Source organism: Petaurus breviceps, unplaced genomic scaffold (assembly GCF_028583685.1).
Source record: "Petaurus breviceps papuanus isolate PSGF00001 unplaced genomic scaffold, PetGlider_PUasm1.0 313, whole genome shotgun sequence".
Taxonomy (NCBI): Eukaryota; Metazoa; Chordata; class Mammalia; order Diprotodontia; family Petauridae; genus Petaurus; species Petaurus breviceps.
Window position 1 is genome coordinate 552,723 of NW_027186073.1, and position 17,889 is coordinate 570,611.

A 17,889-nucleotide genomic window follows, 5' to 3' on the forward strand; every position below is an offset into this window, starting at 1 on the left:
TTATTGCTTTGAAAGGAAGAAAATCTTTTTGGCCAAGTCCTTAAAAGTTTGTATCACTTGCTTATTTCTTAGGGCATAAATTAAGGGGTTCATAACAGGGGCAACTGAAGTTACAAGCAATATCACCACCTTATTCAGAGCCACGTCTTCTTTTGCAGAAGGTTTCATATAGATGAAGATGCAACTGCCATAAGTGATGGAGACTACAATTACATGGGAAGAACAAGTGGAAAAGGCCTTTTTCCTTTGTTGAACTGAGGGGAATCTGAGAACAGTCTTGATAATCTGTGCATAGGAGAGAAGTACTAAGAAGAAGGTAACAATGAGAGTAAATACAGCAAAGATCAAAACCATCTTCTCTATGAATTGCATGTCTGAGGATGCAATCTTTATCAGGGGAAATGCTTCACAACCAAAGTGATCAATAACATTGGAGTCATAGAATTCCATCTGGAAGCCCACAGTAAGTAGTGGGAGGACGATCATCAACCCAGCCAGCCAAGAACTCAGGAGCAACTGGTTGCAGACTTTGTTGTTGATGATGGCTGTGTAGTGCAGAGGTTTGCAGATGGCCAAATAGCGATCATAGGACATGGTGGCCAGAAGAAAAAATTCTGTTACCCCAAGAAGAATAACAAAAAATATTTGGGCAAAGCAAGCATTATATGTAATGGTATTGTCTCCAGTAGACAAGCTATAGAGGTATCTGGGAATATAGGCAGTTGTGAATGCCACTTCTAAAAAGGAAAAGTTTCTGAGGAAGAAATACATGGGTGTCTTAAGTTGTTCATCCATCAAGGTGAGGGTGATGATGATCAAGTTCCCAACTATGCTCAAAACATATGTGAAAAAGAGAAAGATGAAAATTAGAACCTTTAATCATGGATCGTTTGTTAGTCCTCGAAGGATAAATAATGTTATCTCTGTATGCTTTCTCATCTTTGACTTCTGATGGATCTGTGAGTAAAAGAAGAGAGTGATTAGATCTGAGGAGGAGAGTGATGAAATGTACATTTGTCCTGGGAATCAGAGGGAAAGGCAATGGAAGTTATCCCTGGACCATCATTTACTTGATAAAAAACAATGTCACTAACATGTTGATCTGAGCATCTCTCAGCTATAAATTAGAGAGAATATGTAATGGCTTTGTTTAAAGATTATTATTGTTTAATAATATTTTTTCCTACCATTGTCTAGCTTATCTATATACATTAATTTTATATGTTTTCATAACTAACACCATTTACATTTTAATCCCCTTAAAATATTCTTATTAATATTCATTCAAAACCTAACTACTGAATACTTAAATAACCCTTTCTCAGGAAAAGAAATTGAACAAGTAAGAAGTGGTATACCCAAGCAAAAATCCCCAGGATCAGATGTATTTACAAGTTAATTCTTCCAAATATTGAAAGAACAATTAATTCCAGCAGTATATGCACTAGAAAAATAGGCAAAAAGGAGTCCTACCATATTACTTCTATGACACAAACATGGATTTGATAACTACATCATGAAAAGCAGAAACATAAAGAAAACTATAGACCAATTTCCCTAATGACTATTGATGTAAAATATGTTAAATAAAATACTAGCAAAGAGATTCCAGCAATATATCACAAAGGTCATCAACTATTACCAGGTGGGATTTATTCCAGGAATGCAGGGATGTTTTAATATTAGGAAAACTATCATCATAATTGACCAAATCAATGGAAAAAATAAGAAAAGAAAAATCACATGAGTAGGTGCAGAAAAAGCTTTTGATAAAATACAACACCCATTCCTACTAAAACATAAGAATACTTATGAATAAATAGAGCACTCCTTAAAATAAGTAGTATGCAGTTAAAACCACCATAAAATATTATCTATAATAGGGATAATTTGGAAACTTTCCTGAAAATTAGTCAGAAAAATGAATAGATCTTGAAAAGTTTAATAATAATCAATAATCCCACAAAATCATAAGTATTTCTATTTATTCCCAACAGAGTCCAGAAGGAAGACATAGAAAGAAAAATTCCATTTAAAATAATTGCAGACAAACTTGGAAGTGCACCTGCCAAGACACACCCAAGAACTATATAAACAAAATTACAAAATGCTTTCTTACCAAAATAAGATCTAAACTACTGGAGAAATGGAAATTGCTTGAGGGTAGATCAAGCCAATATAATTAAAATGAAAATATTATCTAAATTAACTTAGTTAATCAGTGTCATATGCATATAGTTCCAAGGTATTAGAGTTAGAAAAAATAATAACAAAATAAATTTGGAAGAATTAATGGTCAAGAATATCAGCCTGGCAGTACCAGATCTCAGACTATATGTTTCCAAGTGATAATCATCAAAACAAGCTGGAACCAGTTTATGAATAGAGTGGTGGATCAGTGGAATGGATTATGTGCAAGATACATACGAACAAATGACCATAGCAATTCGGTCTTTGATAAATCCAAAGGTCCCAAAATTTGGGCAAGAACTCACTATTTGACAAAAATTGCTGAAGACTGGAATGTAGTTTGGCAGAAAGTTGACCAACATCTCACACTGTTTACCAAGATAAGATCACAATGGGGACATGATTTAGACATAAATGATGACATTATAAGCAAGTTACGGGAGCAAGCAAAACTTTAAATGTCAGTTTGAGGGAAGAATTTATGACCAAAATATGGACAGGAAGGATCATGGGAAGAAATGTGGATAATTTTAATTTTATGTAATTGAACAATTTCTGCACAAATAAATCTAATGCATCCAAGATCAGAAGAAAAGTAGAAAACTGGCAATAATTATGCAGCATGTTTTTCTGATAAAGGTCTCATTTCTCAAACATATAGTTAACTGAGTGAAATTTATAAAAATAAGAACCATTATTAATTAATAAATGGTAGAAGGATACAACCTCTTTTCAGAAGAAGAAATCAAGTCTCTTTTTAGTCACATAAATAAGCTTAAATCACAATTGATTAAAGAAATGCAAATTAAAACAACTTGAGGTACTACCTTATGCCTCTCAAACTGGTGAATATGACAGAAATGAAAATCAAAAGTTTTGGAGGCAATGTGGGAAAATTAGGACATTAATGCTCTCTTGGTAGAGTTATGAACTCACCCAACTAATGTGGAGAACAATTTGGAACTATGTGAATGAGCATTAAGTGTGCACCAGATCTGTTTCCCAAAGGGATCAAAGAAAAAAAAGGAAAAGGACCAATATGTATAGAAATATTTGTAGCAGATTTTTTTGTGGTGGCAAAGAATTAGTAATTAAGGGGATACACATCAACTGGGGAAGGTGTGAACAAGTTCTAGTGTGTGATTGTGATGGAATTCTAGATTACTATAAGAAATGATGAGCAGGATGGTTTCAGAAAAACCTGGAACAACTTATATGAACTTGTGGAAAGTGAAGTGAGCAGAACCAGGAGGATGTTGTACACTGTACCAGTAATATTGTAATGATGATCAACTGTGACAGACTTAGGTATTCTGATAAATATCATTATCAAAGATAAATTCAAAGAACTTGTGATGAAAAAAGCTATCCATCTTCAGGGAGAGAACTGATGAATTCTATGTGTAGAATGAAGTACAATTTTATCACTTTAATTTTCTATTTTTGGCAATATGGCTAACATAAACACATATTTTACATGATTTCACATGCACAATTTATAACATATTGCTTGCCTTCTCAAAGAGATTGTGGAGAGACTGGAAGGAGGAAGAAAATTTGGAAGTCTAAAAAAAGTTAAAGATAAATAAATTATAGATTCACAGATGATCTCTTAAAAAATTGCCCTTTTAAAAAAAAAACACTACACCCATCTTTTCAGGTGCAAAGAGTAAAAAGGAGTATGAGACACTTTTATTTAATGACCCTCTTTTTCCTTAACCACACATCAGAGGGTGAGTAGACCTTGTTTTAAATTCTTGACTGTTATGCATGTTATTTGTGATTTTGGGCAATCTTTGAGCCTACATTTTCTCATCTATACAATGAAATTAGTAATATTTACATTGTTTACCTCGCAGAGTAATTGTGAGAAAAGTGCTTTTTAAAATTGAAGGGCCATATTAAATAGTGGCACTTATATAATGGCTGGAAAAAAGTCTGTCTGAAGAAATTTTAAAATGAGGTGATGTGATCCCTTTCTCTTGCCCATTTCAGTTCCTAAATTTAGTGGCAAATATCATTCCAAAAGATGTAAGCCATCTTTTAAAACTAGAGAAGGGAGAGGGGGATAGATCTCAATGCACAAGACTTACTTGTCTAAAAGTATATTTGATAAACTGGATATTTTTCATGCCATTTAGGAATTGGAATTAGAGGGAACAGATAACACTTTTCCCACCCTTCTGGAGCCCTCACAGAGGTGGGATCATAGCTAGTACAAGTTAGAGAGTGCACTTTTACTATACAAAAAGGAAATGACAGCCAGCCTTCATTAGTAAAAGTTACCACACCACCACATTATACCAGGCTGGACACAACCTCCTGTCTTCTCTAAATTTCTTGAAAAAGACAAACATACTTGGTTTCCCCACTGTCTGTTCTCTCATTTAACTCTTTCTTCAACCTGTTTCCCAAGCCAACATACACCTAAAACTTGTTTCTCTGTAGTTACAAAGTGATTTTCTAATTGCCATGTCTAATAATCTTTTCTTAATCCCAATTCTTCTTGACCTATCTGTAGAATGATATTGTCAATCACACTCTCATTCAGGTCACTGTCTTTTCTCTAGCTTTTTATACCACAGATTTATCTTGGTTCTCCTCCTACCTATTTCAACTGATTTTTCTCTGTTGTCTGACCTGTTTTGGCAATGTGGGGATATCTAGGAACCCATTTTCAGAGTAATTTTTAATGCATGGAATAAAATACATATGATTATTTTTAGAAAGGAAATAAATTATATTGAAATAAAATGTACTTTCTCATCAAAGGTCACAGGTCCCCTTAAATCTATCCATAAACCTGCTGGGGGTCCATGGACTTCAGATTAAGTACTTGTGTGTATGTCATCTCTCTTAGTGACCACATAATTTCCCATAGATTCAACTATCTGCTCTAGGTAGATGATCCCAAGACCTATCTACTGAGCCTCAATCTCAGTCCTGATGTTAAGTCCTACATCACCACCTTTTGGACATTTCATTCTGAATGTCCTATAGATAATTTATACTCAACATGTCCAATGTAAGACTCATCATTTTCTTTTCCTCCAAACTCTCCCTTTTCTCCACCTTTTCCAATACTTTTGGGGACATCACTATTCTCCCAATAAGCCAGGCTTTGCAACATTGGTTTCAGCCTCAACTTCTCACTAGCATTCAACCTATGTATATAGCTACTATCAAGTCTCACTCACATCTCCCCTCTGCCTCCATCTCTTCTCTGACACTGCCATCACCCTGATGTGGACTTTCATGTGCTCACACTTGGATATTTCAATAACTTTCAGGTTGGCATTTCTACCTCCAGTCTCTTCCTATTCCAATCTATCTTTGACTCAACTAGCTAAGTGATTTTCCAAAAGCGCAGGTCCCTCCATTTCCTTCTCCCTCCCCCACTGATCTCATTTTTCAAAAGTCCTATACAGGTCTTTACTTTCAGTTCTATTTAAATTCTTGTTTTATTTGTGTATGTCTAAATTAGTACCTTGACATTCCTCATTATTACATTTTCCTGTCCATTTGCCCTGCAATCTAATTAGCTTTTCCTGTAAGTATTCAGATACTATTGAATTTGGCACATATATAAACAAATGTGCGTATACTGGCATATGATATATGTTATAATTGATATTGATTGTTTGTCTATGGTCCTTCTTTGTCAGTCTTTCCATTTTTTGAAAAACATGTCTTGTCCCATTGAGCCTTCATTTTCTGTTTGGCCCATTCTAATGGTAAGGGAACTGAATTCTTAAGTATGGTTTCTCATTTTATTTTCTATTGGAATAGAAAATCCTCTCTTTGACTTTTAAAGACTTTCATAACCCAGCCCCTTATTATTTTTAGTCTTCTTTCTCCCATCCTGCATATTCTCTAGGCCTACTATCCTATTGTATTTTTTTTTTCCTTAAAACATCAAGCCTCCTGTGTCCCTATTCCATGGTTATTCCCCATTCATGGAATGTATCCTCCCTTTACATTATGCCCTTTGGATCTCTCATTTTATTGGGAATAAACTTTCCTTTTGCTAATCCTGTTATTCTCAAGTTACTCTTCTATCTTTACAATAAGGAAAACCTGACTTCTTCCAAAATACATTTCATACCTGGTCACCCTCTTCAGCTTTTTACATGTCTTTATCAATGTCTCCCAATGTACTTGTATTGAAATTGCAATATCCATTTGCACATGCTAATTTCTCCTCACTGCTACTGCCATACTATTCCCCTACCACACTCAGCAGCATCTACTCTTCTGAAATGATTTCTATCCAAATATATCATCCTATCCAAATCCTGTTGACCATTATCTTGTAGTGCCTAAGGAATTCTTCCTGCTTTCTTAAGCAGCTTCATATCTCATGAAATCTCACAATCTCATCACTTACCCTTATAGTTGAGAATTAAAAGTTGCCTCGAATGTCTTCTCAGATACCATGACTTTCTAGTTTATGAACCTTGACACCCCAATTAAATAACACGTAAACATGGCCATGCCTTCAATCTCATAGTCACCCACAAATGTCCCTCCTCCACTCTTCATTATATCCAGTCCAGCCCCTGTCCTGAGTACTGAAGGCATTTCCAACTGGATGCACTTTAGACTTCAGAACCTCACTATATATGAAGCGGCTGTCATCTTTCTGACCAAATATTCCAGTTAATTAAGCTTTCCTATGTCTAATAATGGCATCACCTTCCTCCAAGTCCTTGTTTTGCCACATAGGAGTCATCCTCAACTCTTTATTGTCCTTCATTTCTCTCTTATTTATTTAACCTCTACTGCATATCTCTCCTTCATCCTCTTTGTTTTAACCACATAGCTATTATGCCAACTAGACTCTCATCTCTCAGTTTGAATATTATATTAGCTTATTTGAGCCTCATTGGTATATCTGCCTCAGATTTTTCCCCCTCTCACTCCATTTTCTATGCAGCTATGAAAGTGATATTTGTCCATCAGATGTTGGACCATGTTCCTTTCCTGCTTAAGAAGTTACAAAGCCTTTGTCTTGCCTCTATGAAGAAATACTGGCTTCTCTTTTTGGCTTTTTTTAAAGCAATTGGGGTTAAGTAACTTGCCCAACGTTACACATCCAGTAATTTTGTGTGGGTGTTGAGTATCTGAGGCCAGAACCGATCCCGGATACTCCCGACTCCAGAGCCAACGCTCTTACTCACTGCACCACTTAGCTGCCCCTCTATGTGGCTTTTAAAGTCCTTCCCAAATGACTTCAGCCTCCCTTTCTGTGTTGATGATATTTTATTCTCTAGATTCCACAAAAACAGGTCTACATGCTCTTACCTACACATGATGTTTAAGGTGCCTTCTTTTTGTTCTTGAATATATTGTTTCCCATGCCTGTAGTTCCCTCCATCCCCTCCTTCAATCCGTGTAGTTCTTCAAACTTCTCTCCAGGGTTGTCTCCTCCAGGAGTCTTCTCTTTATCCTCACTTTCTAGTGCCCTGGCTCCAGAAATGACTTTAGATATATTTTGTATTTAAATTTCTACTTATATGTTGTTTCCTTTTAATTGCATATCAATTCTTTGAGGACAGAGACTATTTTGTATTTGTCTCTGAATCCCCAGCCCTTAATACAGTGCTTATGAGATAGGGGGTATTTAGGAAAATGTTTGCTGAATGAATGAAGGGTAGCTTTTTATCAGCAGTGGGCTGAATTGGTATTGTTAGAGAGTGAGGTTTACATAGTACATATCCTGGTTTACATAGTACTCCTAAAAAGATAAAATTATGGCTACTACACTTTTCTATGTGTAAGGTAAATATAACTGATGAAAGGCCAAATCAAAATGGTGTTTCCTAATTCTCATTTTTTAAGATAATGAATTGTGCTTATTTTATTTTTTGGTAGGGGAAAAATAAGTCTGTAACCAGAGATACAAAAAACAGTGAAATTAAATAATTTTGACCTTTGTTTTGCAGGAGTGGGTCAGTGATATTAATTTGTTTCTGGAAAAGCCTTGTAAATCTCAGAGTATACAGAGCTGGAAGCTGCTCTCCCTACAGTAAAGCAGGTATTGAAAGTACCCAGGGTATCTATCTCCTTGTTATTATAATATTTATGTTCTTTCTCCATTGGGGTCAAATGACCTGCTTCAGAAAGAAAGGATTATATTTCTTTTTCAAAAAGAAAAGTTTATATTCCTTTGTTATTGCCCCCCAAACCACCCTGTAATGCAAGGGTTGGTGCATTTTAAATTTGGGAGTGAGGTAGTCCAAAAGAATCACTATTAACTGAAGAATTTCAGGAAGTTCACAGTAGGAGAACAGAAGTGCTATCTTTGGATGCAAGTAGATCTAGGAAGAAAAAGGAGTTTCAAAGCACAGAAGTAAGCATTTAATTCCCTATCCCTAAAGCTGACTCACTTGCCCCTATCTAGGGGGTGAAATTAAAAGTTTTATCATTTAATGGAAAAGTGTCCCATTTAGTAGAAAAACCACCCAGAAACATTCATAATATTTGTCTCAATCTTGGATTTTTACAGAGTTCCATACTTCTCACCCTTAGAAATCCAAAATGACATGGAAAACCCTTCCCATACTTACTTTTCTGGCAGTCCTCTGATTTCATTGGATAGAGTAGCCCCAAAGGTTCCTGGGATGACTCAATGCTGAGCAACAGTGAGTGAGTAGAGGCAGTATGGTTTAATGAAATAATTAGTAGATTTGAAATCTTTGAGACGCAGCTATGCTCCTTATGATGGTGTTATTTTGGGTAAATTGCTTTTCTTTACTGATCCTCAGTTTTCTTATTTGTAAATGAATGGTTTGGATGAGATAGTCTCTGAACTCTTTTCTGGTTTTAATCCCAAAATCTTAACTACATGGAAATTTCTGGTCACACTTTGCTTCTACGACCAAAACTCCTGCACACACAGGCTGTCCTGTGACTATTTCCTATTTCCTATTCATATATCTCTTTACTCTTTGTACCTGCAAAGAAGGAAGGCTCAATGTAAAAAAAGTAATATTTGAATCAATTTTTTTATTTTAGAATAGGAGTTGATCTGTCTGGGTAAAGATTTCCTTATAAATTTACCATTAATGACAAAAAATAACATTTGTTTTATCTGTTTAATCTGTTTTAGGTGCTTTAGGTTGACCTGAGGCACAAAGAAAACAATCCTTAGGGACTCAGGTTTATGCAGCTTTAATGGATCTCCTATGTAATTAACTTTGGCTGGTGCCCACAGAGATCAGAGAATAACATATTAGCATCAGATACACTGGTCAACAATGCAAAAGTCTTTGATCCTATCACCCTTTTGTATGGTATCAGAGTGGTTCTTAGTCCAAAGGGAGGGGAAAAGATGTTGGGGATTCCCAGGAGCAGGACAGATTTCAAAGGAATCCCATTCACTCTGTGTCCCATGCGATTCTGAGATATGTCATCATCTTCTGTTGCAGACAGTCTTTCTAGCTGGCACCATGATGCAATATGAGTATTTGAATGGATCTCTGGGGGCAATGACTTCATATAGTGCCCATAGATCATGATGCTTCCATGCCCTTTCATCTTCTATGATTATTCTTTATAACTTTATATGGGAAAGATAGCCATCCTTCCACACCCTCTCATCTTTTGTGATTCTCCCTCAAGTCCTTCATGAAAGATTTACCAAAATGAATTGGAGGTCATTTTCTACATCTTTCAACATTTCATTCTTCCAGTACAATGTCTGGACTGTCCATCTTTTACCTCCATTATTCTCTATGATCCTCTGACTTACATTTCTAATCATACTTTTCTTGTGAGATTGTTACATTACTTTTAAAATTTAACATTTTAATGATACTTTTTAAAAGCATCAACAATTTCCCATAGGATCCTACCCTGTAACAGAGAAAAAGTCATTCAAAATAGGACCTACAAAGTGATTATATCTGATATTACATTCCCATAATTCCAAGTACAGTCTTGGATTAAGAAAAGAAAAACCCAACTCCTGACCACAATGACTTAAAAGTACACTTATAAGAGGTAAAGCAAGATATGCCAAATGAAATATCTAGGAAGGAAAATAAATGCATAAAATTGAAAATAAAGTGAGAAACCATACTTAGGAACTCAGTTCCCTTACCATTAGAATGGGTCAAACAGAAAATGTAGACTTAATGGGACAAGGAATGTTTTTTGAAAAAATCAAAAGTCTGAAAAAGTACCATAGATAATCATTCAGTATCAGTTATCACATATAGTATTTGCCAGTATATACATATTTGTCTATATATGTGCCAAATTCCATAGTATCTGACTACTTATAGGACAAGCTAATTACATCACAGGGCAAATGGACAATAAAAATGTAATAATGAAGAATCTCAATGTATGATTTCAGACATAGACAAAGCAAACAAGAATTTAAGCAGAAATGAAATTAAGGACCTGAATACAACTTTAGAAAAATTATAGATGGTAGATCTGTGATGTTTACTCAATGGGAACAGAGATCCTGTATGGCACCTTTACAAAGGTGACATATATTTGGGTATATAAACCTCACAAAAATTCAGAAAAGCAGAAATATTAAGCACCTTTACCCATCATTAAATGGAATTATGTTCAATAACTAGCCTTCCAAGAAATTATTAAAAATAATTGATGAGATAAATAATTTACTCCCAAGAACTGGTGGGTTAAAGAAGTTATAGAGGTAACAGAAGAATTTCTTGATGAAAATGGAAATAATGAAACAATATATTAAAACTTGTGGGATGTAATTACACAGCTCTTCAGAGAAAATTCTTTCTATAAGTACTTCCATCAACAAAATAGAGAAAGAATAAAATCAATGAATTGATCTGAGAACTGAAAAACTTGTTGTCCTATCATTTCCGTGGTGTGTATTTCTTTGTGACTCCATTTGGGATTTTCTTGGCAAAGATACTGGAGTCATGTGCCATTTTTTTCTTTTTTATTATTTAAAAAACTTTTGAAAATGTATTGATCATTTTTTATCACATAATTATATATGTTTATAATTTTACAAATGAAGAAACTGAAGCAAACAAGACTGAATGGCTTTGACAGGGTCACACAGCTAGTAAGTGTTAGAGGCAAAATTTGAACTTGGAAAGCTGTGTCTTTTCTGACTACAAACCTAAGTGTACTACAGATCCAACTGCTGCATCACCTAGCTGACACAAATAGAAAGCTAGAAGAACAATAAAAAACCCTAAACAACAAAGTTGAGATTCTGAAAATCAGAGAGAAATAAAATTGAATATAAAAACTCACTTTGAATAAGTTTTGAGTTGGGATTTTTGAGTCTCTATACTTTTATCTTCAATTCTTAGAATAGTGTCTAGCATATAGTAGGCATTGAGTAAAATATCTGATGATTTTTTGATCAGCTTATCCAGTAACTATATGTATCCATTATATGTGGGATATGTAACATGCAAATGTCTATAGTATGCACAATACAATATACAAGCAAATAAACAGAAGACCAAAAATGCAAAATTAGCAATAATAATAAGCCGATAAAAGGACAGAACATGCAAAGCATTATTATATATGTGAATAAACAAGCAGAACTACAATGGCTGAACCACAATGTCTGCCTTCCTGTTAACTGCTTTCTTAGGAAAATTCTTATGTACCCCAGTTTCTTAAAAACCATAATTGTAAAGTAACTTTTCTTTTTTTCTTGTTTTATAAATCTTTTATTATTATTAATATTTAGTTTACATCATTCATTTCCACAAGATTTTGAGTTACAAATTTTCTCCACATTTTCCCCTACCCCCCCCCATAATGTAATCCCACTGAATATCACCTCCCGCAATCTGCTCTCTCCCATATCTACACCCGTGCCGCCTCCGACTTTCCACTAGGGCACAGTGGATCTCTATGACCCAGTGAATGTATATCTTATTTCCCAGTTACATGTAAAATACTACTACTACTAATAATAATATACATATATTTTAAACATTTGATTTTAAAACTTTGAATTCCAGATTCTTTCCCTACCTCCCTCATCAACCACCCTTACTGGGAAGATAAGCAATTCAATATAGGTTGTACATGTGTAGTTATGCAAAACATTTCCATAGTGGATATATTGTGAAAGACTGACTATATTTTCCTCCATTCTATCACCCCCTCCCACTAGTTCTATTCTGTACTTTGATCCTGTCCCTTTTCAAAAGTGGGTGCTTCCAACTTCCTTCCTCCCTGGCCTGCCCTTCCTTCCATCATCCCCATCTCATCCCATTCCTCCCTACTCTGCTGTAGGATGAGATACCTTATTTAGTGTGTGTGTCATTCCCTCCCTAAGCCAAATTCAATGAGAATAAGGTTGACTCATTACCTTTTACCTTCCTGTTCTTCCCCTCCATTGTAAAAGCTTTCCCTTGCCTCTTCTATATGAGATAATTTACCCCATTCTATCTCTCTCCATCTCCTCTCATTATATTCCTCTCTCATCTCTTAATTTCACCTTTTAGGTATCATCCCTTCCTATTAAATTGGTCCTGTGCTCTATGTCTATGTCTAAATGTACACATATATGCACACACTCATTCATACACCCATATATCCTTCTATATAGAAATATATGTGTATGTACACACATATATGTATATACACACACACACATTTTATTCCCTTCAACTATTCTCATACTGAGAAAAGTTTCATAAGTTACAATTATTGTTTTTCCATGCAGGAATATAAGTAGTTCAACTTTGATAAGCTCCTTATTATTTATTTTCCTTGTTTACCATCTTATGCTTCTCTTGCTTCTTGTATCTGAATGTCAAATTTTCTATTCAACTCTGGTTTTTTCATCAAGAATGCTTGAAAGTCCTCTATTCTATTGAATGAATGTATTTTCCCCTGAAACATGATACTCAGTTTTGCTGGGTAGGTGATTCTTGGTTTTAATCCGATCTCCTTTGACCTCTGGAATATCATATTCCAAGCCCTTTGATCCCTCAGTGTAGAAGCTGCCAGATCCTGTGTTATCCTGATTGTGTTTCCACAGTATTCAAATTGTTTCTTCCTGGATGCTTGTAATATTTTCTCCTTGATCTGGGGACTCTTGAACCTGTCCATAATATCCCTAGGAGTTTTCTTTTTGGGATCTTTTTTAGGTGGTGATTGGTGGATTCTTTCAACCTCTGTTTTGCCCTCTGGTTCTAAAACATCAGGGCATCTTACCCTACAAGAAAATAGGGCTGTAGGGGATGAGAGGGGGGATGATAGAAGAGAGGGAAGATTGGGGGAGGAGGGTAGTTAGAAGCAAGCATTTTTGAAAAGTGATAGGGTCAAAGGAGAAAATAGAATATGTGGGGGTGGGATAGTATGGAGGGAAATATAGTTTGTCTTTCCAATATCACTACTATGGAAATGATTTGGGTAACTACACATGTACAACCTATGTTCTATATTGAATTGCTTATCTTCCCAGTGGGGGTGAGTGAGGAGGGAAGAAGGGAAAAACTCTGGAACTCAAAGTTTTAAAAACAAATGTTTAAAAATTGCTTTTTACGTGCAACTGGGAAATAAGATATAAAGTACTGGGGTATAGAAACCCTTCTTGCCCTACTAGGAAGTTAGGGGTGGTGGTGGGGAAGAATATAAGAGAGAACAGATTGGGTATCCAGTAGGCTTGCTATTTTGGGGTGGGTATAGGGGAAAGACAGGGAGAAAAAATTGTAACTCATAATCTTGTGGAAATGAATGTTGAAAACTAAAAATAAATTAAAAAATAAAAACAAATGTTAAAAAAATGTTTTTTACATGCAAGTGGGAAATAAGATATTCAGACACTGGGGTATAGAAATCCATCTTGCCCTACAAGAAAGTTGGGGGAGAATGGGGAAGGATATAAGAGAGAGTAGATTGCAGGAAGGGGGACTCATTAGGCTCGCTATCTTGTGGCAGGGGTAGGGGAAAGACAGGGAGAAAATTCGTAACTCAAAATCTTGTGGAAATGAATGTTGAAAACTAAAAATAAATTAAGGAAAGAAATGAATTGAGGGACTAGGGACATATTCAGACATGAAGGTAATATAAAAATGAAAGAAACCAATAAAAATTTAAAAGAAAAAAGAAAAGTGAAAAAAATACTCTTCCATTTGCATTGTGTTCATCAGTAGACATGGTTTTCAACTTGGTAAAGTCCATGCTTCCTGCTTAGGATAATGTTTTCATTATCCTAATGAAAATAAAATGAAATATCAAAGATTGTGAAGAAAAAAACAAGAATTCACTGTTTGACAAAAACTTCTGGGAAAACTGGAAAATAGTATGGCAGAAACTGGGCATAGACCAATATCTTACACCATATACCAAAATAAAATCTAAATGGGTTCATGATCTAGATATAAAGACTGGGATTATAAGTAATCTGGGAGAGCAAGGAATAATTTACCTGTCAGATCTATGGAGAAGGGAGGAATTTATAACCAAAAAAGAGATAGAGAGCACTATAAAATGCAAAATGAATAATTTTGATTGCAATAAAGTGAAAAAGATTTTGTACAAATAAAATTAATATAACCAAGATTAGGAGGGAAGTGGAAAATTGGGAAGGAAATTTTACAACCAGTGTCTCTGATAAAGGCCTCATTTCTAAAATATACACAGAATTGCGTCGAATTTATAATAATACAATTTATTCCCCAATTGACAATGGCCAAGAAATTAAAGATATATATATATATATATAAGCATATGAAAAAATGATCTAAATTACTATTGATTAGAGAAATGCAAATCAAAACAACTCTGAGGTACTGGTCAGATTGGCTAAGATGACAGAACAGGAAAATGATAAATGCTGGAGAGGATGTGGAAAAATTGGAACACTCATGCACTGCTGGTGGAATTGTGAACTGATTCAACTATTCTGGAGATCAATCTGGAACCATGCCCAAAGGGTTATAAATAAGTATATGCCTTTTGACCGAAAAATACCACTTCTAGGGCAGTATCCCAAAGAGATCAGAGAAGTGGGAAAAGGGCCCATTGGTACAAAAATATTTATATCAGCTCTTTTTGTGGTGGCAAAGAAGTAGAAATTAAGGGGCTGCCCATCAATTGGGGAATGTCTAAACAAGTTGTGGTTTATGAATGTAATGGAATTCTATTGTACTATAAGAAATGAGGAGCAATCAGACTTCATAATAACCTGGAGAGACTTATATAAATTGATGCTGAGTGAGGAGAGAAGAACCAGGAGAACTTTGTATAAAATTACAGACACATCGTATGCGTGATGACTAACTTGGATAGACTGGACTTCTCTCAGCAATGCAAGATTATAAGATAACTCCAAAAAACTCATTATAGAAAGGGACATTCTCATCCAGACAAAGATCTACAGAGTCTCTCTCTCTCTCTCTCTCTCTTTCTCTTTCTTTTTATTTTGTTTGGTTTCTTTTTTCTCATTGTTCACTCCACTGGTTGTAATCCTTCTTTACAACTTGACTAATGTTTAATGTGAAGTATTAGTAGATCCTATATTTGATTGCATGTCTCCAGGAGGTGGAGAGGGGAGGAGAAGAAGGGGGAGAAAATTTGAAACTCAAGGGACTGTGGAACTGAATGTTGTAAATAAAAAGTAAAGAAATAAATGACCTGAAAAAAAAGCATGGTTGCAAGCAGAAAGCCTTCCTTCACTACATTGGTGACTGGGAAAGCATGAGATCATTTTCCATTATCCAGGACTTGGGGAAACAAGCCATCAAGTATAATACTGGGAACTTTGCTGGACAAGCAAATTTTGATATTATTTTCTATAAGCCCTCATGACTGACAGTGTTAAAGGCCTTCATCAGATTAATGAATGTTGCGCGCACACCTCTGTTCTGCTCCTGGCATTTCTCCTGAAGTTGTACAACAACAAACACCATATCAACTGTTCCTTGGTCCTTTCTGAAGCCACATGGAAGAGGATGAGCTTCAGGTGAAGGATCAGCCTATTAAGCACTCTGGCTAGAAACTTGCCAGCAATGAGTAAGAGAGACACTCCACTGTGATTTTCATAGGACAATCTATTTCCTTTACCTTTACAGAGATGGACAATGGAGTCACCCTTGAACTTTTGGGGAATAACCTCTGGCCATTTAACTCAGAAAATTTCAGTTAGCTTTTGCATGAACAGTGAACCTCTGCATTGAAAATCTCAGTTGGAATAGAAATAGCACCAGATGCTTTGTCATGTAAGAGCCCAATGACATTCAAAATATTTTCTTCAGTTAGAATTTCATCTAGAAAGGGATTGAATTCAACCTGAGGCATATGGTCAATAGCTTCAGCATTGATTGATAACAGTCTGTTGAGAACACTATGAAAGTATTCCTCCCATCTCTCCATGATAATTTCTTTTTTATCACCATTAAATGAGGTTCCATTAGTGCTGAGTAATTGAGATGCACTAAAAATAAACTTCAGGGCATCACAAAATGCTTTGGATTGTTACTATCAGTGTAAAACTGAATTTTGTATGCCTTCTTGTTATCTTTCTAAATTTCACGTGCACTTTACTTTTGATAGAGTTAAATGCTTAGAGATGGATGTACTATTCAGGTAAACCCAGTGGAATTATCTGTTTTTCATTTATAGGCTTCTGATTTTCCCTATCATTTTTATCAAAGCAATACTGATTTTTGTGAATGTTCTGATAAAGATGAGCAAATGCAGTGATGTACACTGAATTTCTGAAAGCTGCCCCTCCATTTTGCTCCACTGCTGCCAACTGTGTGTTGGCTCAGTTTTTCCCTCTGAGTTAGCAACAAACTGTTTACTCATCGAGTAGAACTTTATATGTTGACATTCAGTCTTCTGCTAGTTGGGTATGTCACTTTTGTTGAATGCAAATATTTACCTTGGAGAGGATAAGTCTATGGTCAGTCCAGCACTCTGTGCCACAAATCACCATTGTCCCTCTCATAGCCTCTTCTCCTTACAATGACATAGTCTATTAAATGCCAATGTATGTTGTGAGTGTACATTTAGGAGGTTTATTGCATTGAGGTAAATCAATAACAGTGTTAGTGATGAGGTCATGAGATGCACAAGTTTTCAGTAGTAAGTGACCTATTTTAAGTGTTGCTGTTTCCTACCCCATTTCTCCCGATTACTTGTGCTGTGTTCTGATATTCTGTGCCTACACTGGCATTAAAATCATCTAAAATCACAAGCCTGTCTGCTTTTGGCACATTGATGATGAGGGTCTCAAGGTCTTCATCAAATTTTTCTTTAACCTTATCAGGGTTCAATGTGGTGTAAGAATTTGCACTGATGATAGTGGCAGAGCACTTCCTTGCAAGTGGAAATGAAAATTTCATGAGTCTGTTCACTCTTTTTGGTAAGCATACAGACTTCTTGACTAAATTAGTTTTGATTGCAAAACCTACACCAACTTCATTGGGCCCCTCATCATGGCAACCACTCCAGGAAAATGTGTATCCAGATCCGACTTTGGTAAGGTGGCCTTAATTTTCCAGTCTTGTTTCACTCAGGTCTGCTATTTAGATGTGATACCTGCTGAGTTCTCTCACAATAGGAACTATTCATCCTTTAGGTCTACTGGATTTCATTTTGTCCATAAGCATGCATACATTGTATGTACCGATGGTGACTGTAAACATCTTTGCAAAGGTTCTTGTATGTTTTTTTGTGTTTCGACCAGTGGAGGGAATCCCAATTGCCACAGTA

At 35.5% G+C, this 17,889-nt stretch overlaps 1 pseudogene; it reads right to left on the reverse strand.

The window, feature by feature from the left end:
• Positions 1 to 1,151, reverse strand: LOC138167824 (olfactory receptor 6C2-like; annotated as a pseudogene).
• Positions 1,152 to 17,889: the final 16,738 nt, after the last annotated feature.